This window comes from Pinus tabuliformis, chromosome 7, assembly GCF_031772625.1.
Source record: "Pinus tabuliformis cultivar Carrire ecotype Pingquan chromosome 7, CPIR1, whole genome shotgun sequence".
In the NCBI taxonomy this organism is placed as follows: domain Eukaryota; kingdom Viridiplantae; phylum Streptophyta; class Pinopsida; order Pinales; family Pinaceae; genus Pinus; species Pinus tabuliformis.
In genome coordinates this window covers 1,576,418,486-1,576,443,790 of record NC_142293.1, presented here as the reverse complement: position 1 = coordinate 1,576,443,790, position 25,305 = coordinate 1,576,418,486, and positions in this window count along the sequence as shown.

Sequence of the window (25,305 nt, the reverse complement as noted above, 5' to 3'; positions counted from 1 at the left end):
TATATGCATTCTTGGCAAATGAGATTTTATGATTTATCCATTTGCATTATGTAGTTTAAAGTTTTTATTTTTGTAAAAATGATTAGTCTGGAATAATTTTTTATGGAAGATACTATTAAATGTTTTATACACTGGTATCTTTGCTCATTTTACCAATAGTTGATTTTGGAATGAGTTTAAATCATTTATTATTATTTTAATGTTTCACTCTACATAACACCAAATCTCACTACATGAGTTTACACAAGGAGTAATTTTTTTTTAATAGTGTGAAAGAACAATCTGTTTTGTTTGTAAGCTTCCATAGGGAGTAAATTTGTTTAGAGAGTGTGAAAGAACACTTTGTTTTGTTTGTGAGCTTTCACATGGAGTAATTTTGTTTGGAGAGTGTTGTTTGTGAGCTTCCACAGGGAGTAAATTTGTTTAGAGAGTGTGAAAGAACACTTTGTTTTGTTTTGTTTGTCAACTTCCACATGGAGTAATTCTGTTTGGAGAGTGTGAAATAACACTCTGTTTTGTTTGTTAACACTCTATTTTGTTTGTTTGGATTTTCCTTGAAAAGAAAATTTTGAGTCTTTCTATAGGTTGGAAAGTTATACTTATGCAATGGTAGCAATAAGAATATTTAGTTCAAATGGGACGGATTTTGGTAATTATGGCCAATCACTTATGGACACCATACATGGGTGTCCTTCCTTAATAGGGATGTTATTTGAATACTAAATTGAATTTATTTTACTAAGTTTTAGATTCAATGGCATCACCTTCTTTTTCATGCTTTTAAAAATATAAATATTACATTGAAATTGTATGTAATTTAGTAAGTATTGGAAATTGGGTATCCTTCCTTAACAGGAATGTTATTTGAATACTAAATTGAATTTATTTTACTAGGTTTTAGATTCAATTGCATCACCTTCTTTTTCATGCTTTTAAAATAATATAAATATTACATTGAAGAGATTAATTTAGTAAGTATTGGAAATTGTGTCACATATGTTTTAAGAAATTGAAATAAGAATGTTGGATTTTTCCTTTTAGGATGTATATAAATTCCCTTGGAATATTTTGCACATAAAGCTATGGTATTGATGAAAGATTCTCAAAGTACATGAACAAATTAATTTTAGCTGTTTGGGGTAAATAAGATAACTAATTTGGAAGTAAGATAAACAAATTTGAAATTATCAATATTATTCAAGCTATAGTATCCAATATTTTAAAAGAAAGTATTATAGTGGGGTCCATAATATATGAGCCAAAATAAAAGGAAGATTTCTTTCCATCACGAGTAAGAATCTTAGACATCAGTAAATTAGTTATAGAGAAGATAAAATTGAAATGAATCCTCATGCTCTGATCATTTAATGATTTCATAATACTAAATGGCATAATTTTATGTTTAAAATATAGGGCATTGTTGCAAAGAAATATTCTACAAATGAATGGATCAAATGTTAACATCTAAACTTTATGTTACATGGAATGAATGCTTAGGATATGATGAATTCTTCTTTATTTTTGGAAGACTTAATAATTTTGTGGATGTGTTTGGATATGATGATTCCATCTTCATTTTTGGAAGAATTATAATTTATGTGATGATTAATGTGTTTTGTTTTCATGTACTATGAAAGGCCGAAAGCATGATATAAGTCTATGTAAAGTATTATTAACATATAAAAATATTATGGATCTATTTTCAATGTTTTTATGAAACATGGATGGGTTTATATTAAAGAAAAACACACACACACGCACACTTTTTTTTGGGTATCTTGAGTTACATACCTAGTTGGTAGTCGAGGGCTCTTACACCTGTGGTATTGTAACCAAGAACGACTATAAGTAACAAATCACATTTTGTAAAATGACAGATTTTCCACCACAATGTAGTCTTTAAAGTTATTATATGTTTTAAAAAAGGATTTAGGGCTCGATCTTGTTGAACCATTGCAATATCAGCCTCGCAAACGCTGACAGCCATCCATGGGGGAAGAAAATAAAGACGAGTGAGCAAGAGATCCTCTCAAAATATTGCTCGAGGAGGCCCTTGAGAAACAAAGGAACATGATGATGGATAACTTTGCCCAAATCCTTCAACGGTTTCCCACTGGCAACGCATCCACATCCAATAACCACTCTAGAGGTGCCACACTTTTTAAGTTACAAGTAAACTTTGACATTCCCATATTTGAGGGACAAATAGATGCAAACACCATAGATAAATGCTTAAATATTATAGAAGGATATTTTTATGTTCATGATTTTTCCAACTGGGAAAACATTACTTTTTCTCTTCTCAAAGTCGCGCCCGATGTCAAGGACTAGTGGGAACCCTACTGTGAGTAGAAAGATGAAAGTACGCCCTCGCTATTTTTAGCACACCCACTTGGAATTCATTCTGGGATGCCATGAAGGAGTAGTACTACCCTGTTGAGAGCTATGATGATAAATACATAAAGTGGACCATGCTGTTGTAGGGAAGGGACCAAGACGTGTTGGAGTTTACCAATGTTTTTCATACCCTTTGCACAAAGTTACCTATCAAGTATTCTAAGAAACATTTGGTACTCAAGTACCGAAGATGCCTACACATGTACATACAAGATGAGATGGAGTTCCTGGACATCTCCTTGCTTGGCACAATGTATTGATACGTTATCAAGATCGAGAAGAAGATTAAACATAAAAAGGTAGACTTTGGATCTGTGAATATGAAGCAGGAGAAAGGTGCCCACAACCCACAGAACGAAGGACAAATCGAAGGCAAGGCAACCTAGGACAACCTGCCAAAGCGGCAAGCAAATAAAAACACCATGAAGCTAAAGAAGGACATGAGAAAGTGGTGTGAGTTCCATAAGAGTTCCACTCACAACACAAGTGAGTGTTGGGCCAAGCAGTCACTGATGGCCGAGCATAAGACTTCTAAATCAAATGCATCTTTTGACTCTGAATCAGAACATGACAAGGGGAATGATAAAGGGAAGATTATTATCGATTCTGAGCCCAATGCCACCGTTTCCACCACAAAGATCCAAAAGGAGGAACCCGAAGATCTAGAGGAGGAGGAGCACCTCTTTCACTCCCAGATGTGGGTTAAGGGTTCCCTGCTATAGTTCATTATCGATGGTGGGAGTCAAAAGAACCTTGTTTCAATAGAGGTCATGAAGCGGCTAGTCTTACCGACCACAGCACACCCACAACCATACACCATCAGGTGGCTTCACCAAGTATGGTATCTTCGCATCATCCAACAATGTCGCCTTCCATATAGCATCAAGCCCTTCACGGATGAGGTATTATTTGACATTTACCCTCTTGATGTTTGTGATGTATTATTAGGCCAACCATACTTATGGAAGCGACATGTTGTGTATGAGTCAAGGCCTCACGTTGTTATTGTTACCTTGGGAAATGAATTGTACATAATACCGGAGGTAGCACCGCCTACCGTCATTTCTTTGGTTACTCCAAAACAATGCAGTAAGCTCATTTCCAAAACTAGGTTTGTTTTCCTAATGATATGCCCTCAGGGAAAGAAGAATATGGTGGTAATGAACACAGATGGACAAGGTCATGGAAGAGTACGAGGACATATTCACCTCCCCTGCAGGGGTGCCTCTACACTGTCAGGTCAAACACTCCATCAATATGACCCTAGGTGTGTCGTTTCCCAATGGACCAATCTATCGATGCTCTGTTTTGGAGAATGATGAAATCAAGAGGTAGATTGAAGAGTTGCTTCAGAAAGGTCACATTCGGCCAAGTTCATTTCCCTGTGGGAGCTTCAATGTGCTAGTACAAAAGAAGGATAGGACTTGGAGACTTTGTATTCACTATCGAGAACTGAACAAGATCACTGTCGGAAATAGGTACCCAATCCCATGGATTGATGACCTTCTAGACCAAATCAAGGGGATCAAATATTTCAACAAGATCGACTTGAAGTCCATATATCACTAGGTACCGATCAAACCCTTCGATGTGTAGAAGACATCCTTCAAAGCCAAGGAGGGCCTTTTCGAATGGTTAGTTATGTCTTCCAGGTTGACGAATTCTCTTGCAAAATTCATGAGGTTGATGGATTACATCTTGCATCCGTTCACCAAGTCATTTCTAGTGGTATACTTGGATGACATCCTGATCTTCAGCCAGATTTGGGAAGAGCACTTCCACCACATTCGATAGGTTCTCCAAACACTGTGACAACACAAGTTATGTGCAAATTTGAAGAAATGCACTTTTGGCATGATCCAGGTTCAGTATCTAGGATAAATTATTGATGAATAGGGAGTGGATGTGGATCCAGCTGAGATCCAAGTCATTTGGGATTGGCTAACCCAAACCACTCTAACAGGCCTCTACAGCTTTCTGGGGTTTGCCAATTTCTAGCATAGGTTCATGATGGGGTTCTCTCATATCACTTGGCCCTTGATTCAAGTCACCAAGGGATGATCAAAAGAAAAATTATTTTGGTATGAATCTCAACAGAAGGCATTCATGGAGTTGAAACATCTTCTTTGCTCTACACCAGTTCTCAGATTACCAGTGATCTAATTTAGAATATTAGTTTGCAATGCTAAGATCTTCCTCATACTATAAACAAAATTATTTCATTTTATTTAAGGATTCATGAATTTTTTCAAGTGAAATGAAGATTTTTATGATAATTTTATGAGCTATTTAACATAAATCAGAAACTGAAAAACAGTATAAACATGTACAAAACATCACCAAAAACACTTTAGAATAAGCACATGATAAAGGAGTTCACCCCTCCTGGACTACATCTCCTTGGTCCAACTTCCAGTGGCTTGGGCCTCTCTATTATGCTCAAAAGTGTGAAAATTTATGTTTACAATGGTCAAATTCTTTTGAAACCTACTCTAGTGAGTTTAGAATACTAAAAAATGGCTCTCTATCCTATTTTTGCAACCCATTTGGTGGAAAACTAAAGACGTTATGACTTCTCCTAGTTTTTGCACTATGTGTTCCATAAATTGTTCCACATCCAATAGGAACCCACAATTTTGCTCCAAAAATTCGCTAACCAAGAAAACATTTTAGTTAGGGGCGGGCCATAATCTGTCAGCACTGACTGTCTATTTCAAATCGCAATCTATGAAGTCTAGTGGGTTTCATGGTCTGCAAAAGTGACGACTGATGTGCAATTGTGATAGGCGGACCTAACGAGACATTAAGCTATAGCCTAACCTTATCGCATCCATCATATTGCAATCGGCGGAAAACCAGTGGTCCTATACATATTGTTAGAAAAGTGTATATTACAGAGCAATGGAACATAAAAAATATTGCAGAAATATAAACACAGAAAACGCATAAAACAAGATAGACACAGATATATGTGATTCACCAAGTTTGGGCTAGGTTCACAGAGAAACAACCAGTCCTTCATTTTATATTATCCAGCAAACTGAAGAGGTACAACCTACAACTGATCCGTTGTAACACCCTCTTCACTCTTAATCTCCTCTCTCTTCCTCGCTCAGAATCCAAATATACATAGACACAATACAATTCCCTCATATATAGTGAGGGGTTGCCTTCTAGGGCAAAAAAACCCTAAATTAAACATAACTTCTACCATTAGATCATCCACCTAATGAACAGCCCAGATTGACTAGAAATTACTAGACTTTTGCAAGGCAATTTTACATCCATTTCTAGTTTCGGGGGCGCTGCCCCCAAACCCTTGCTGAGGGACCATTGGCCCCTGAACCCCCGCAGGGGGGAAGAGTTTCCCTGCATGGAGGCGTGTACAATATTTTTGGGGTATACATCTAGCTAAAACCTTTGAATACAGAGATAATCAGGCTCCACACCCAATAATCTCCCACTTGGAGACTGATTATAGCAACTCCACTGCTACTTCATTTGCTAGACAATGGCTCCACTTTGGACCTGGCTGTTTCTCATCTTCTTCATCATACTTGAAGACCAATTAAAACTAAGAATATTCTCATTTTCTCCTTGGTTACAACTTGTGTTAACATATCTACAAGATTCTGGCTAACGTGTATCTTTTCCAGCTTCAACTGTCCATCTTCTGATGCTAACCATATGAAATGGTACTTGAGTTGTCTATGTTTAGTCTTGGAATGAAATACAAAGTTCTTTGCAAGATGTATGGAACTTGTTAGGAAATTATATATTACAGAGCAATGGAACACATAATATTGCAGAAATATAAACACAGAAAAAACACATAAAACAAGAGACACACAGATATATGTGGTTCACCCAGTTTGGGCTACGTCCACGGAGAAATAACTAGTCCTTCCTTTTATATTATCCAACAAACTAAAGGGATACAACCTACAATAGGTCTGTTGTAACACCCTCTTCGCTCTCAATCTCCTCTCTCTTTCTCACTAAGAATACAAATCTACATAGACGCAATACAATTCCCTCATATATAGTGAGGGGTTGCCTTCTAGGGAAAAAACCCCTAAATTAAACATAACTTCTACCATCAGATCTCTTCTTAATGAACGACCCAGATTGTATAGAAATTACTATACTTTTACAATGCAATTTTACATCTATTCTTAGCTTCAGGGGCGTTGCCCCTAGAACCCCTAGGCGGGGGGGATTTACCCCCCCCCCCCCCCCCCAAACCCCCATGGGGGGGGGCAAGTCCCCCCCACACCCCCCTGCTTGGAGGGGTGTACAGTCTTCCTGCAATATACGTCCAGCTAAAACCTTTGAATATAGAAGATAATCAAGCTCCACACCCAACGATCTCCCACTTGGATATTGATTATAGCAACTCCACCGCCGCTTCATTTGCTAGATAATGACTCCACTTTGGACCTGGTTGTTTCTCATCTTCTTCATCATACTTGAAGACCCAATTGAAACTGAGCAGGTTCTCAGTTTCTCCCTGGTTACAACTTTTGTTAGCATATCTGCAAGATTCTAGCTAGTGTGTATCTTTTCCAGCTTCAACTGTCCATCTTCCAATGCTGACTGTATGAAATGGTACTTGAACTGTATATGTTTAGTCTTGGAATGAAATGCTAAGTTCTTTGCAAGATGTATGGCACTCTCGTTGTCACTATATAACCTACCCAACTCCTGCTTCTGTTGTTGAAAGTGCAACAACACTTTGGATTTTTGAAACCCAACTGACAGTTGTTCCACCTATAGTAAATATGTATCTTGTAGTGCTCCTCCTGTTATCTCTGTCACCTGCCATATCTACATCAACATATCCCTGTAGAGAAATGTTTGAACCACTAAAGCATAATTCTTGGTTTGTGGTACCTTTGAAATATCTAAGAATCCATTTCACTGCCATCCAATGTTCCTTTCCTAGATTGTTCATGTAACTTCTTACAACTCCCACTACATGTGCAATATCAGGCCTTATGCAAACCATTGCATACATTAAGCTTCCAACTGCTGATGCATATGGAACTTTAGACATATAATCCATGTCTTCTTGGGTCTTTGGGCACATTTCCTTACTAATTTTAAAATGGCTAGCAAAAGGTGTACTAACTGGTTTTGCATTGTGCATATTAAATCTTTTCAACGCCTTTTGTATGTATTCATTCTGAGACAATGTTAGTTTGCAATTTTTCCTGTCTCTAGTTATTCTCATACCACAAGCATGTCATATACATACAATAACAATATAATATAGCTGCCATCATTTTTCTTTTTTAGATAAACACAATGATCAGAGTGACATCTAGTATAACCTTGTTTAAACATAAACTCGTCAAATTTTAGATACCACTACCTTGGAGCCTATTCTAAGCCATACAAGCTCTTCTTCAACTTTCACACTAGTTTATCCTTCCCTTTTACCTGATATCCTTGTGGCTGCTGCATATATATCTCTTCCTCCAAATCCCCGTGGAGAAAGGTTGTTTTTACATATAACTGCTCAAGATGCAAATCTTTAGCTGCTAGTAGACTTATAATAGTTCTGATTGAAGTCATTTTAACAACAGGAGAAAATATTTCATCAAAATCAATACCTTTCTTCTGTTCAAACCCCTTCACCACAAGTCTACCTTTGTACCTCTATTTTCCTCCATCTTCTTCCTTCAGCGTGTAAACCCATTTATTCTGCAATGTAGTTTTACCTGCAGGCAACCTGACTAAGTCCCAAGTCTAGTTATGCATTAAGGAGTCCATCTCTTCTTCCAAGGCTAACTCCCACTTCTTCCCGCTTTCAACCTGCATTGCTTCTTCATAACATTCGGATTCACCAGAATCAGTCAACAATAAATAATATAATGAAGGAGAGTATTGTTCAGGGGGTTTACTTATCCTCGTAGATCTTCTAACACCACTTTCAGGTGTTTGGGGTGTCTGTTGCTATTGTGGTGGTTGTTGTTGTTGTGGTTGTTGATTATTATTATTTTCAAGCACCTTTACTTTTTCAGTGATCTCATCAAGAACTGTGTATTCCTTGTTTTCTTGTTCCTGTTTCTTTTCCTGCAACTAATTCTTATACAAGACCTTTTCATTGAACATTACATCTCTGCTCCTAATGATTTTGTGATTTTCATAATTATATAAGTGAGAACCAAAATCATTAACACCATATCCAATAAAGGTACATTTCTTTGATTTTGCCTCAAGCTTTGTTCTATTTTCTTTATTAATATGGACAAAGGCCTCACAACTAAAAGGCTTTAAAAAGGAGTAGTTTACCTTTTTACCTGTCCCTGCTTCCTCTGGAACACCACCATCCAAGGAACCTGAAGGCCCTCTGTTTATTAGATAAACAGTAGTATCTACAACATTTGCCCAGAATTGTAAAGGCAATCCTGCATGCAATCTCATGCACCTTGCACGCTCCATGATTGTTCTGTTCATCCTTTTTGACACACCATTTTCTTGTGGTGTTCTGGAACTATCTTCTCTCTGCAAATTCCATGCTTTGAATAGTACCTATCAAACTCATTGTTGTAATTTTCACCTCCATTGTCTGATCTGAGACACTTCAATTTCTTTCCTCTCTCAATCTCAACCAAATCTTTCCATTTCTTGAAAGTATAAAACAGATCAGATTTATACTTAATACAATAAATCCAAGTTTTTCTAGTTGCATCATCAATAAAAGTAACATAATAACGAGAGCCACCGAGAGATGATACCTGAGCATGTCCCCATACATCTGTATGCACAAGCTCTAATTTTTCGCTCTTCTTTTCTTTCCCAACTCTGAGAAATCTGACTCTTTTCTGTTTTCCATAAATGCAATTCTCACAGAAGTCCAAATCAACATTCTTCAAGCCCGACAATAAATTCCTTGGCTGAAGGATTTTCATCCCCTTCTCACTCATGTGTCCGAGCCTATGATGCCATAATGGTGCATCTGCTCCTTTGGAAGTTAAAACATTAATAGAGTTAGAAATACCATTGCATAAATATAATGTACCAACCTTTTCGCCTTTTGCTATTACCAGGGCTCCTTTGGTGACCTTCCAAGCTTTATCTGTGAAAGTTGTCATACAACCTTCACCGCCTAACTATCCTATTGAAATCAGATTTTTCTTCAGATCTGGAACATGCCTTACCTCCTTTAGTAGCCATTGGTTTTCATTCTGCTGTTTTACAAGAACCTTACCCATTCCAACAATTTTACAAGGTTTATCATCACCCAAATGGACTTGTCCAAAATCTCCTTGAACATAGTCATGAAAGTATTTCTATCCAAGTGTGGCATGGAATGAGGCCCCTGAATCTACCACCTAGGAATCAGTAATATTTTCGAAAGAAAAAATCAAAGCATCTTGTAACACCTCACTTGTCACATTTGCTTCATGATTGTTTTCTTTTTGTGCATCTCCTTGTTTTCCCTTCCAAGACCTATAGTCTTTTTTTAGGTGTCCTTTCTTTCTGCATTTCCAGCAGATTATCCTTGATCTAGACTTGGATCTGCCTTTCCTTGATTTACTGCGATATCCTGAGCTCTTCCTCTTTCCATTTTTCTTCCCCTATACTTTTCACTCAAAGAATTACCTGATGTCTCATCGAAGCTTTTCCGTTGCATTTCCTCGCTAATTATAGCACCGACAACATCATCAAAATTTAAAGTACTAGATCCACAAACAGAGTTACTAATGGCCATTACTAAACCATTCCAACTTTCTGGTAATGAGCACAAGAATAACAAAGCTCTAACTTCATCATCAAAGTTTACCCCTACAGAGCTTAACTGACTTGTAAGAGTATTAAAATCATTTAAATGGTCTGCAACAGATCCACCTTCTGACATCTTCATATTAAATAAATGCTTCCTAAGAAATACCTTATTTGAGGCTGAGGGTTTTTCATATAGTTTGGCCAATGCTGACATTAAACCCTGTGTTGTCGTTTCCTTTGAAATATTAAATGCTACCGACGCCGCTAAGCACAGCCGTATTGTTCCAAGTGCCTTTCTGTCCAAAATATCCCATTATGTGTCTGTCATACTCGTCGGCTTCTTTGTCTTTCCGCTCAATGGGAGGCAAAGATCTCTCTGATACAGATAATCTTCCATCTGCATCTTCCACAACTGGTAGTTTTGGCCTTTGAATTTTTCGACCCTAAACCTACCATCTTCCACCATTGCTCCCACTCGAACCAGGAACCCTTCTCTCTTGTGAGTTTACTAGCCAAATAGACCTTTGGCTATGATATCAATTGTTAGGAAATTATACATTATGGAGCAATGGAACACATAAAATATTGTAGAAATATAAACACAGAAAAATGCATAAAACAAGAGAGACACAGATATACGTGGTTCACCCAGTTTGGGCTACGTCCACAGGGAAACAACCAATCCTTCCTTTTATATTATCCAGAAAACTGAAGAGACACAACCTACAATAGATCCGCTGTAACACCCTCTTCACTCTCAATCTCCTCTCTCTTTCTCACTCAGAATACAGATCAACATAGATGCAATACAATTCCCTCATATATAGTGAGGGGTTGCCTTCTAGGGCAAAAAACCATAAATTAAACATAACTTCTACCATCAAATCTCCGCCTAATGAATGGCCCAGATTGACTGGGAATTACTATACTTTTACAAAGCAATTTTACATCTATTCATAGCTTCGAGGGCGCTGCCCCCGAAACCCCTTGTCAGGGAACCGCTAGCCCCGGACCCCCTAGGCGAGGGGGATTTACCCCCCCCCCCCGGACCCCCGCGAGGGGGAAAAGTCCCCCCTACACCCCCCCGCAGGGAGGGGTGTACAGTCTTCCTGGGATATACATCTGGCTGAAACCTTTGAATACAGAAGATAATCAGGCTCCACACCCAATAGCACTCTGGCTGTCACTGTATAACCTGCCCAACTCCTGCTTCTTGCCCAATTCATCCAGAAACCTTTGTATTTGCTAGCCTCTGTAGCAGCAACATACTCTGCTTCTGTTGTTGAAAGTGCAACAACACTTTGGATTTTTGAAACCCAATTGACAGCTGTTCCACCTATAGTAAAAACATATCCTGTAGTGCTCCTCGTGTTATCTCTATCACCTGCCGTATCTGCATCAACATATCCCTGTAGAACAATGTTTGAACCACATAAGCATAATGCTTGATTTGTGGTACCTCTCAAATACCTGAGAATCCAATTCACTAAAATCCAATGTTCTTTTCCTGGATTGTTCATGTACCTGCTTACAACTCCCACTGCATGTGCAATATCAGGCCTTGTGCAGACCATTGCATACATTAAGCTTCCAACTGCTGATGCATATGGAACTTTAGACATATGATCCATTTCTTCCTGAGTATTGGGACACACCTCCTTACTTAATTTGAAATGTCTAGCCAAAAGTATACTAATTGGTTTTGCATTCTGCATATTAAACCTTTTCAACACCTTTTCTTTGTACTCACTTTAAGACAATGTTAATTTGTGATTCTTCCTGTCTCTAGTTATTCTCATACCAAGGATTTCTTTTGCAGCACCCAAATCCTTTGTTGAAAATGAATTTGCCAATTTTATTTTGAGCACATTTATTTCTTGTATGTTAGAACCTACGACAAGCATATCATCTACATACAATAACAATATAATATAGCTACATCATTTTGCCTTTTGAGATAAACACAATGATCAGAGTGACATCTAGTATAACCTTGTTCAGACATAAACCTGTCAAATTTTAGATACCACTACCTTTGAGCCTGTTTTAAGCCATACAAGCTCTTCTTCAACCTGCACACTAGTTTCTCCTTCCCTTTTACCTCATATCCTTGTGGCTACTGCATATATATCTCTTCCACCAAGCCCCCATGGAGAAAGGTTGTCTTTACATCTAACTACTCAAGATGCAAATCTTCAGCTTCTACTATAGTTCTTATTGAAGTCATTTTAACAACAAGATAAAATATTTCATCAAAATAAATACTTTTCTTCTGTGCAAACCGCTTCACCACAAGTCTAGCTTTGTACCTCTATTTTCCTCATCTTCTTCCTTCAGCCTGTAAACCCATTTATTCTACAATGCAATTTTACCTACAGGAAACCTGACTAAGTCCCAAGTCTAGTTATGTGCTAAGGAGTCCATCTTGTCACACCCCCAAGCCTACGGTGGTCTTTCAACCGTTTCGGCAAGGTGCGGCACCACTGTGCACTTTATTTTTAACAATACTTGTGCACATGGACTACGCCTAATTCACTTGTCCTTACATAGTTTTTGTTTCGCAACCAAGCAAAATTCATTTATCCTTTATACTTAATGAAGCCCATACTCATTCATTATCCAAATGCAATTATAAAACAAGAACAACAATTGCAACAAGTATAAAGGGGAGGGGCAACTCCCCGTAACGTGAGTCTGCCCAACCGTTTATTAAGAATATCAGTTTACAATATAATGTACAAGTGTGCCTGGCAGAATCCAAGGCCAACACTTAACCAATTTTACAATGTCAGGCAACCTGCCTTTTACATACACATTTGTGCACCTTTGCCCAAGAGCGAGTGCCCACACGGGTCACCAAGACGCTCGTACAATCCTACACAAATACCTGCCCAAACTGCAACTCATAGCATCTTCGACCAACCAAAATCCAAGTAGAACTTCTGCGCATTCACCATGCCATGCGCATGAGTTATGCGCATAAGAACTGCGCACCACCCACAAGATATGCGAAGGCAAGAAGCTTGAGCGAGTTCGTTGATGAACTGTCCTCGAAATGAGCTCAACTCTTTCATGTTTATACATGTCTTATCGTGGGTTTATGAGAGGGTGTCCAGCCTTAAGGCCGACCCCATACTCATCACCAAACGCCCACGAATACACTTTAACATGTCGGTTTTACTCCATTCGGCAACGCATATAAATGGCGAGCTCAACACTTAGTTTTATTTTCCAAGTGTCGCTCGTTCATGTCGCATTGCTACATTCTTTTGTCGCATATGTGGCTCGGCCCTCCGTCGCACGTTTACCCGCTCGTCGGACACGTGTCCGATCGTCGCACCAAAGGAACACTCGCCCACCGCGCGCCCGCTCGTTCATCATGTACGCTTGCCCGAGTCGCATAAGTGCCAGATGTAAGGTCACCCGCTCGTCGCACCCGTGTGTTCCCGCTCATTGTGCACGGAGCGCCCACCCGTTTCCACCGTCCGCCCATCGTGCACGGAGCGCCCATCCATCGCGCGCCTGCCCGAGTCGCGAGGGCCTTACATCCTCCTCCACCTGAAATCATTGTCGTCCTCGACAACATACCATCTCAGTAGCTCTCCACCAAGATCACCATCAACAGGAATTCATCTCAATCCATGATGAAAAATCATCATGTGTCGTCCTCATGTGAACTGCTGCCATGATACTCCAACACAATGTTAGCACATCTCTATACATTGAGCTCCCTCATGCCTGAACCAGTTGGGTAGCTAATCCAACTGTCACGCTCAAACCATGAGAATGCACATACTCATGCCATCATCAGTCGTTCCTCAAAGCATCCTGCCACATCCTGAACTCGATCAAGAATCCATCCATATAAGTAAACCATGCTCAGGTCCATGAAGTAGTCCTCATCTCATCTGCAACATGTCGTCCATGATGTTTGGTGTCAATGTGCTACATGAAATCAGCCACATCTATCCCAACATCATCCATATGTGTGCCTCCTCCATATGAAGAGACCATCTCATCAAACTCCAACTCTCGGTATGCCACATCCATGTCCATGAAGCTACCTCCATCACATCTGCAATGTGTCAATCCTCAAGTCTCCATAGAAACAAGTATACTCCTGCATCATCTATCCATGTGCTGCCCATGATCATAGATCAATCAGCTCCCATGTCAAAAGGTAGTTGAGTCTCGGCTCAACTCATGCCCCAAGTGTTGCCACCAAGTCATCATCATCATCGTAACTCCTTCACTCCAAAGTGGTCTCATATCGATCCTCCACATCAAGTCACTCTTCCAAGCCATGCCCACACATGTACTTTGGAAGTATGCAGCCCATACTGCATCACAGTCTCCTGACCTCAGCTCCTCAATGCATCAAATCCTCTAAGTTCACCATATATGAAGTCCCCAAAGTCACAACAATCTCATGTCATCATGAGCTCCATAAGTCATCCCCAACCAACACTCTAGCAAGCATACAAGTCTCGGCCCAAAGGTCTCTGCAAGATTCCTCAGCTCTCCATGTAGTAGGAATGCTCCATAGTCTGCTCACAACTCCATCCAAGTCCATGGCCTTGTTGCACAAGAGTGTACAACCTCTCCATAGGCTCATAAGTAATAAGTCTCCATGTCACATCAGCAAATCCATCTGCAAAACACTTCTACCTTGACACTCCTCATTGGATGCCCATAAGTGACACCTCTACAAGTGCTCCACATAATGTCCCTGCATAAGATTGCCATGCTCCATGTCTCCAACCTGATGTCCACGACTATGTTGTCCATGTAGTCCAATCAAGTAGGCTCATCACAACAATCGGTCATCCTCATCCAAGTTGCAATCTTCGGTTTAGTGAACTCGGTCACCCAACCATGTCATCATCACATCATCACGAGTCCCTTCCATCATGGCTCCTCCACCAAGATCATCATCAACCAAGACTACCTCTTGGTCTCGGCCATGAGAAGTCCACCCAAGAGTGTGCCCTTCAATCTGTCCATGAGTCATGCCAGGCACTTAGCCAAAGTGGCTAAAGCATGACCCAATCATCCATAACGGTCATCAAGTTCCACCCTTGTCACGGGCCCTTGCACCTTCCATCACAAGGTCACAAGCAACCCCAACAAGTTCTGCAACAATCGACAATCCTTGCTTCTCCATACAAGGTCTCATCATAGATATCCATAGCAAGATCCCCCATAGCATAGGCAAACTGACTTTGCCTTTCACTGCACACGGCCCATCTACCAAATGCCCAAATGAAACACAAGTACTAATACTTACTTCATCATTATTGTCATGAGGTTCCTCCATATGAGTATCCTCATCCATCCATGCTAGCAAACTGCACGATCCTGGTCCAACTTGATAAATCTCAAGTTCATCCTCCATCATGGTCATGTCTGCAACATTTTCAATCATCATCACTTCCTCTTCCTTGATAGCACTATCTGCAACTTCACCTTGCTCCATTGTCCAACCAAGTTGAAGAAGCCCTTCTTCAATGTTCCTTTCCAAGACTTCAAGCTCTTCATGAATTCGGGTCCTCTCTTGCTTCAACCTTTTCAACCTGTATAAGGTAAGCAAGAGCTTCCCTTCACCTTCTTGCCATGTCTTGTACTTCGTCTTCCCTGGTTCGTACTTCGTTTGGCCCACAGACGCCCAAACCGTGTATATCTGTCCACACGCAGTCCCACTTGCCCATCTGACAAGTGCCCAAATCGTATGATCAGCACGTAGTACCACCTGCCCAATGCTACGACACCCGGTTCCAACCTTTACCAGCTTCACCAAGTTCCCTGCAACCATGAACCGGTCCTTGTTCAACTTCGTGTGAAACGACTTCCTTCACTTGCAAGTACCCTTGTCACTATCACGAGCAACCCTGCTCAAACCTTCACGAGCAAACCTTGCTCTGATACCAACTGTCACGCCCCCAAGCCTACAATGGTCTTTCAACTGTGCCGGCGAGGTGCGGCACCACCGTGCACTTTCTTTTTAACAATACTTGTGCACATGGACTACGCCTAATTCACTTGTCCTTACTTAGTTTGTGTTTTGCAACCAAGAAAAATGCATTTATCCTTTATACTTAATGAAGCCCATACTCATTCATTATCCAAATGCAATTATAAAACAAGAACGACAATTGCAACAAGTATAAAGGGGAGGGGCAACTCCCCGTAACGTGAGTCTGCCCAACCGTTTATTAAGAATATCAGTTTACAATATAATGTTCAAGTGTGCCTGGCAGAATCCATGGCCAACACTTAACCGATTTTACAATATCAGGCAACTTGCCTTTTACATACACATTTGTGCACCTTTGTCCAAGAGCGAGTGCCCACGCGGGTCACCGAGACGCTCGTACAATCCTACACAAATATCCACCCAAACTGCAACTCATAGCATCTTCGACCAACCAAAATCCAAGTAGAACTTCTGCGCATTCACCATGCCATGCGCATGAGTTATGCGCATAAGAACTGCGCACCACCCACAAGATATGCGAAGGCAAGAAGCTTGAGCGAGTTCGTTGATGAACTGTCCTCCAAATGAGCTCAACGCTTCCATGTTTATACATGTCTTATCGTGGGTTTATGAGAGGGTGTCCAGCCTTAAGGCCGACCCCATACTCATCACCAAACGCCCACGAATACACTTTAACATGTCGGCTTTACTCCATTTGGTAACGCATATAAATGGTGAGCTCAACACTTAGTTTTATTTTCCAAGTGTCGCTCGTTCATGTCACGTTGCTGCATTATTTCGTCGCATATGTGGCTCGGCCCTCCATCGCACGTTTACCCGCTCGTCGCACCCGTGTTCGATCATCGCACCAAAGGAACGCTCGCCCACCGCACGCCCGCTCATTCATCGCGTACGCCTGCCCGAGTCGCATAAGTGCCGGATGTAAGGTTGCCCGCTCGTCGCACCCGTGTGTGCCCGCTCGTCGTGCATGGAGCGCCCGCCCGTTTCCACCGTCCGCCCATCGTGCACGGAGCGCCCATCCATCGCGCGCCTGCCCAAGTCGCGAGGGCCTTACACATCTCTTCTTTCACGGCTTGCTCCCACTTCTTCCTGGTTTCTACCTGCACTGCTTCTTCATAGCATTCTGGTTCATTGTTGGGTTGTGTTATATTCTTGCCATGACTAGCCCACGTAGTTAACAAGGGGGTTGGGGGGGGGGCGCGAAGCCCCACTTTGTTGCACCGATTGTGTAGTGTGGGGGTGTCATAGGAGGTTTGAGGTGTACACATAACTCCACTTTATGGGGTCTAGGGCAACGCCCCAGAAAATTTTGGTTTTGGACCCTATGTTAGGTTGGGCAGACCCACCTATGATTTTGTGCATGATTTTCGCACATGTTTTTTTGGATGTGATGGTTTTCGATCCATGGTATTGGATGCTTCGGCATGTATAAATATGTATTATAACATTGAAAGGAAAATAATGAAAAATCAAGCTAGTAGTCCCGGTTTTGGGATCCAGGGGAAAATCTTTGGGTATATGTGTTTTATGTGTTATTCTCTCGCATTGTTTATTTTTTGTGTTTTAGAATTCGTATGCAGGTAATTTTTGTACAGGGTTAAAACCTACATTTGGTATCAGAGTAGATTTGGCTTCAAGGGGACGCCTTTGTTATTATGGGGTTTCGCTTGGGCCTATGGTAGACCCTATTCAGTGGGAGATCTGCGAGATCGATTCTGGTGGTGAAAGAAAATGGCGAGCAATGGAAAGATAGAGATCAATAAATTTAATGGTCAAAGTTTTGAGTTGTGAAAACTCAAGATGGAGGATCTGTTGGTGGATAAAGATTAGTGGATCATGGTAGATTCAGGTACTAAACCAACGGGCGTGTATAATGAAGAATGGAAGGAGAATAATACGATTGTGTGTCTCAGATTCAATATTGCTGAATGTATCAGGGGAAACTATAGCAAAGGCTTTGTGGGACAAGTTAGGGACTTTGTACCAATCTAAGTCTCTGGTGAATAAATTGTTCCCATAGAAAAAGTTGTATAACATGAGGATAAAAGATGGAGACTTGGTGACAAAGCATCTGAATGCATTTAATACTATGGTAAGTTAGTTAGCATCTATTGATATTAAAATTTCAGATGAAGATAAGTGCATCAGTTTTTTGTGTTCTCTACCAGATTCATGGGACAGTATTGTTATTGCAATAGGTAACAATGCAACTTCCTTGCAGTTTGATGACATATTCTCAGCCTTACTAACGGAGGAGATGAGACGGAAAAATATGGAGAGCCAAAATGGTGATGCCTTTTCTGTACAAGGACGGTCCCAAAAAAAAAAAAAAAATAAGTCATTGAGTGGGATTTCTCAAACTAGAGGGAGATCTAAATATCCAAGAAAACCTGTAAAGGTGGTGCGTTGGAAATGCGGAAAGGAAGGCCACTTTAAAAGGGACTGTAAATCTAAAGCTCCTAGCAAAGGAAAGGGATCTAATCAGGCTCCTTCTGCAGAGGCAAAGACCACCTCAGATGAAGCTGGGGAAGTGTACTTGGCTTCTTCAAGTACACATGTAGATCATGAGGCATGGTTGATTGACTTAGGTGCATCCTTTCACTTCACTCCCCATAGAGAGTGGTTCTATGAGTATGAGAAATATGATGGTGGTGATGTCTTCTTGGGGGATGAAAAGAAGACTAGAATCATTGGTCGTGGAAAACTAAAGTTGAAGCTGCAAGGTGGAAGGGTTAGAACACTTCTAGGTGTTCTGCATATTCATGCATTAGCCAGAAATCTGATTTCTGTTAGTAATTTGCACGATGCATGTGTAAAAATAGTGTTTGAGAAGGATACCTGCAAGATGGTTCGGGGAGCACTTGTATTGATGCGGGGAGTTTGGATTGGAACTCTGTACAAGCTACAAGGTAGCACTATTGTTGATAGGTGCAGCAGTTCCGTGGTTCTTGAAAGTGAAGTGGAAAATCTAGTTTCCTCTGGAGAAAAGACCATGCTGTGGCATCAAAGGCTTGGATATATTGGAGAGAAGGGCCTTCGAATATTTCATGGTAAAGGTATGGTAGAAGGTATGAGTAAGAACTCTCTGGAATTTGATTTCTGTGAAAGTTGTGTATATAGGAAGTAGAATCGGGTGAGTTTCACCTCTAGTGGTAAGAGGGCGAAACATATATTAGATCTTCTGCACAGTGATGTGTTTGGACCTATGAAGGTTCCATCACTGGGTAAGTCTGTGTACTATGTATCATTTATAAATGACTTCTCATGGAATACATGGATATATTTCCTTAAGAAGAATTTGAAGTCTTTGACAGGTTTAAAGAATTTAAGGCTCTAGTGGAAAACCAGACAGAGAAGAAGATAAAGGTGTTGAGGACAGATAATGGTGGAGAGTTTTTTAGTAAGGAATTTGAAGAATTCTACAAGAGTGGTATAGCATGGTAGAAGACTACTCGATATACACCTCAGCAAAATGGAGTTATAGAAAGAATGAACAAGACGTTGATGGAAGGGGCAAGAAGCATGCTCAGTGATGTCGGGTTAGTGTTTAGTCAATTTAGTGTTTCTAAATTGATGTCATTAATTGTCAACCCGGGGCTCGTAAGCTGATGAAGTGAAGGTGTACTATATGTACTTAAGCAACCTCTTAGATCTTTTTGTCGTTTGGGGGTGTTGTTTGTGGTCAATTTATCTTCCTAAGATGGAATGGAGATTTTATAAACAGATGAGTGAGTGTGTGTGTGTAAAGTGATTTATAAATGAGTGAGTGTGTGTTACAGGTGATTTCTAACTATCTTCTAAATTTGCAAAGAAAAAGCTTGAAATAAATAAATAACTTGAAATGAAACTGAAAGCAAAGAACCACTTTCTAATGGCACTAGACACTATTCATGCTGCTGCAAAATAAAAGGTAAGAAAACCACTTTAGAAACCAATGATAATGTTTGTCTCTTCCTAACTCTCTGCTTCTAACATATGGTACTATGTAAAACAAGATTAGGAAGTAGTTAAAGATGAGTTTAAAAAGTGATCAAAAATGAGAAAAATCTACTTTAAAGACTAGTTATAATGTTCAGCTCTTCCTAACTCTCTGCCTCTATCATATGGTACTATGTAAAGCACGATTAGGAAGTAGTTAAAGATTAGTCTAAAAAGTACTCAAATCCAGCTGCAATTTATTAGTATTATGATCCCTGAAAGATGAACAACTTGTGATAAAGAGACCATCAATATATTAACATACAACTTTGAGAAACTAAACTAGAAATCAGCTATGAAAATAAAGTAAAGGCAGCAACTTTGAACAAGTCAACTGAAAATGCCATCAGATATAAAGCAAATACACAAAGACAAAAACAATCCCGGGTTAAAAACCTCCAAAAGAACAATACTGATCAGTTTAAAATAAAGGCTGGAAATGAAATGACATAAGATCACATGGTACACTATTATACATAATGAAAGAAAAAGAAATTGCTGAAAGCAGGAAAATGAAACCAAACATTATGTAAACGGGCTGTCATAGATGGGGGCCCTCCATCCACGCAACCAACTTAAAAGATCAGCTACGAAAAGGTGAACAGAACAGTCTTCTTTTTATAAAACCAGCATGTCAAAATTATAGTGAAAAGTGCTGTAAGAACAGCCTTCTAAAACAGAGTTTTTATAACAAAGTCTGCGCAGCAATTACAATAATCAAAAAGCTAATCTACAAGCGTTGGCACACGCTTATTTATAAGCACAGAGGTAGCTACTCTCTGTGTGAATTAAGCAACTACAGCCTAACCTATTAACTACGCAGCAACACGCAGTCTTAGCTAATTAGCTTGTGCAGCAAACACGTAGGTACTCCGTGCACTTTTGAGGGAAACGGTCATCATGGGAGACAAATCTATGCTTGGATCCTGTCTTTAGCTGTCCTCATGGTAGGGAGGAGGTGCCAGCTACAGTTCCGTGTCCCAACTGCTTACGGCTCTTGTGCCACCGTTCAGAACTTGACTGTTTGACCGAGGGAATACCTGCGTTGACCAATGGCATACGTGACTGGTTTGGCTCAACCAATAGCATACAATCCATGTGTACATCCAACCCAACATGCCCATGTGGCTCGTTCCTTGAGCAGACACGTGGAGCATATCAAACAACAAAAAGGCTGCGGAATCTCTGAACAGCTGCGGAATTGCTGAACAGCTGCGGAATTGCTGATCAGCTGCGGAAACTCTGTTTATATGTCAAAAATCTAAACCAACAGTACAACATAAGCAAAGTTAACTAATTATGCTTAAAGACATCAAATGTAATGATTTGGGCAAGTTTATGCAGAAAATAGAGCAAAAGAGAGGGATAAGTGAGGAAAAGCTGTAGGTAATGATGGATAATCAAGTGCAAGTTAGAGGCTCTACATACCCCCACTACGAGGTTGTTGCATGTCCTCATGCAACGAAAACATTGTTCAATCCACCTGCTGAGATGCCTCTGCTAAGACATCTAGTCTTCTCTTCTTCCTCTGTGTGGCCACATTGACTCTTGGTCTTTTCATCAAACATCTGAATTTTAAATTGATCAAAGCTCTGCTTAATTTCCTGCATTTCTTCTTGAGCTTTTTGTTTTCCTTTTGCCAAAGGCCCATATGAAGAATGGTGTTATCTTGGACCATCTTGTCCACATTGCTCTGTTCCTTTAGTCTTTCATTTTCTTGTTTGATGTGGCGATTTAGTACCTCTAACTCAAAGACTTCTTGCTTCAGTGATTGAACTTGCTGTTCAAGAGGTAGAACAGTGCTTGGACCAGCAACAGCTTGTTCTAATGTTTCCAGGTAATTGTATACTCTTTGCTGGTCTGGGTCAATCTCTAGTGACCTCTTTGGGCTAGGCTCATGCTCAAATTCAGATTCATGTTCAAATTCAGGCTCATGCTCAAAAGGACTTTCCTCACGTGGAGGGCTAGTCTCAACCTGCTCAGTATGTGGAGAGCTTTTCTCAAAATCAAGTCTTGTAGCAACCTTTGTAGGTGTGCTCAAGTCAATAAAGAATGACTCTTTGTTCCCCATTTTGCTTTGTAACCTGCTGCTCCTTCTCACGGTGGTGATGCTCTGTTTTTCTTTTTGTTGCTTCTGTTTTTGTTTTTGCATCTTCTTGGAAAGGGCAGCCTCATGAAGTTGGGCCAACCTATGTGCCAATGGCTGAGTGTCCTCTTCACTGGAATTCTCAGGAGTAAGGTAGGTTTCTTGGGCTATGGTTATTCCTTTATCTTTCTTTTGTTTCTTCCTACTCTCCTTTTTCTTGTGAGCAGCTTTTTGTACAATTTCTTGCAGGGTTTCTGTAATTATTCCTTGGGCTGTTTGATCAATGTCTACAGCAGGTTCAGGGTCAATTTCATGTTCAGAATGATGGACAACATTTTCTTCTTCATCAAGGTCCTGGACAGTTTCTTCTTGGACAGCAGTTTCTGGGGTAACCTCTTCTTTTTTTCTTCTACTCTTTCTAGGCACAGAGGCTTCTCCTGCCTCTTCGAAGTGGTTTCTCACAAGAAATTTTTCCCAGGTATCCCTTTTGGCCTTTAACTGTTCTTCAACTAGTATTTTGACAAGCCCATGATGGTATAAATGTGGCTCAGGATATCTTTGGACTATTGAGCACATTTTTCTAAGGCTTGAGAGTAAAAAGTATGGAAGGTTAATGTCATGCTCTCCTAAGAAATGCATCATAATTTTGGGATGATAAACATATAGAACTCCAAACCTTCCCTCACATGTAAAGAATTTTGGTACTAGTAGAAGCAAAGCTGTCCATTCTTCTTTGACAAGATTAACAGGGATTCCTTTTGTAAAGATGCTAGTGTCCATACCTGGATTCTTCAGAATTTGCTTCCATTGCTGGTCTTGTACTGATCGGTTTTTGAACCATCTCTCCCTAGTTTGTGGTAGTGAAGTGGGCTGTGCGAAACTGCCCTCGGTGACTGTGAATTTCAGATCTCCTATCTCCACTTGGTTGTCTTTCTCTTTGAAAGAACGTGCAAAAGTCTTTGTGACCTCTCTATGATAACCCTTGAATTTTTGAATGCACTGGAGCCAATTTGCCTTTTGCAAAGGATCTTTGACTTGGGGATATCCTTCCAGAAATTTGGAGCCCTCTGGCTCTGCCCTCAGAAGTTTACCCATTGATTCTCTGGCTCTATTTTAATACTCTTGAGGAAGGGTTATACGGTTCCAACGGTGGCTTTAACTCAACAACTTTACGGCTTCAATAGTGGTTTCCACACAGTAGACTTACGGCTTCAACACAACAGCCGTAATACATTCACAACGGTGGTCAAAGTTTAGCAGAGGAGAGAAATGAAACAGAGTATGGTTACGATGACAGAGTGGTGAATAAGGCAGAGCAGTGGAAAGCAAGGAAAATGTGGAGGTGAAACAACTACGTGAATGAGATAATACATGCGTAGGTGGGTTATGAATGATGGAAAGAAACGGTTAAGTCCTTCAACTTCGGTCATGAGTGTACATTTGGCTGCAGAATCATAACGCAGAGAGTCGTAGTACAATTGTCTACGTCACTTAGGTACGAAAATTTAAATGGAAACGCAGCCGTGTGTGGGTTTTCAAATTGTGATGAATGGTGGCTGTTAAGGCTGAGAGATACGGGGATTTTGGTCGAGTAATGGAGAGGATTGGCAATCATTACATTGAATGGCAAAAAAACACAACCCGTAAACTATGCAAAATGTTATAACCGTAGGTTTAGAATTTGAATCATACCTTAGGTGTCCGCGTTTTGATTCCTTTTCATGGTTTGTTGCTGCTACATGACCTTTCAATTTTTTCTGATGACCTTTGGACTGCAGATTCCTTCTTTAAAGAGACTGTGTTTTTTTCTTATGCAGGTGGAGAAAGTGTATTGGCTGCGGAATTGCTCCTCAGCTGCAGAAACTGCAGAAATACCCTTCTGACTGCACAAAACAACTTTAGCTGTGTAATAATAAATCTGACAATGACTTTATTGGTGGAATGGAATGTAATGGATGGATGAATGAAAAGAAATGTGGTGGAGTGAGATTGGTTGAATGAATAAGATGGTGAATGAAGTGAATGAAATGGCGAAATGAGATGGAAGAGAGAGAGATTTTTTTTTTGGAAAACATGAGGTGTCAGGTGACCCTGATTTTCACCTCAGGTTTTCTGCATAATACTGCCAATCAGAGATTGGTTTTCAGGCTTATACATTTTTTTATTTTTTTTTTCATTTTTTTTTTCAAAAACCAAAGATTAGGCTGATGGAGGAGAAGAATCCTTCTCCACCAACCTGATTGCAGAATCTTCTTTAAACAACTTGACAAATTCCTCTTTTGAGAGTGGCCTCTGGTAGATTTTCAGGCGATGGCCATTCACAATAAGAGGAGTATGAAATTCATCAATAGTTTTTACTCGAACTGCTCCATTACTAAAGACTTCATCAACCTCATATGGCCCAAGCCAATGAATTTGAAATTTTCCTTTGAAGTCCTTAAACTTTGAATCAAACAATAGAGCCCAATCTCCTTTCTGAAACTTTCTTTCTTTGATATGACGATCATGCCATTTAGATCTTTGGTGCTGAACTAGATCGGTCCTTAGAATTGCATCTTGTCTTATTTCATCTAGCTCATTTAGCTGGTCCATTCTGTGTCTTTGGGCTTCTGAGAGGCTCATTCCCAATTGGACTGCCATCTTGAAGGTCTTAATTTGGAACTCAATGGGAAGCAGGACTTCCTTCCCATAAACAAGTTCATAGGGAGAATGTCCTGTTGTGTTCCTCCATGTGGTTCGATAGGCCCATAAGGCTTCAGGAAGCCTTTCTGCCCAATCTCTTCTATGAAGATGAACAATCTTGGTGATGATGCCTTCAAGAACTTTATTGGTAGATTCCACTTGGCCATTAGATTGTGGATGGTAGGGAGTAGATGTTCTGTGCTTGATCTTATATTTCTCCATCAGCTTCTCCATCAATTTAGATGTAAATTGGCTGCCCTGATCTGTTACAATTTCCCTTGGGACACCAAAACGAGTGAAAATATCCTCAAAAAGAAATTGAACAACTGAATTTTCAGTGGCAGAAGGCAATGCCTTGGCTTCTACCCACTTAGTAACATAATCAGTACAAACCAGTATATACTTCTTTTGCTTTGATGGTGGATTAATTGGT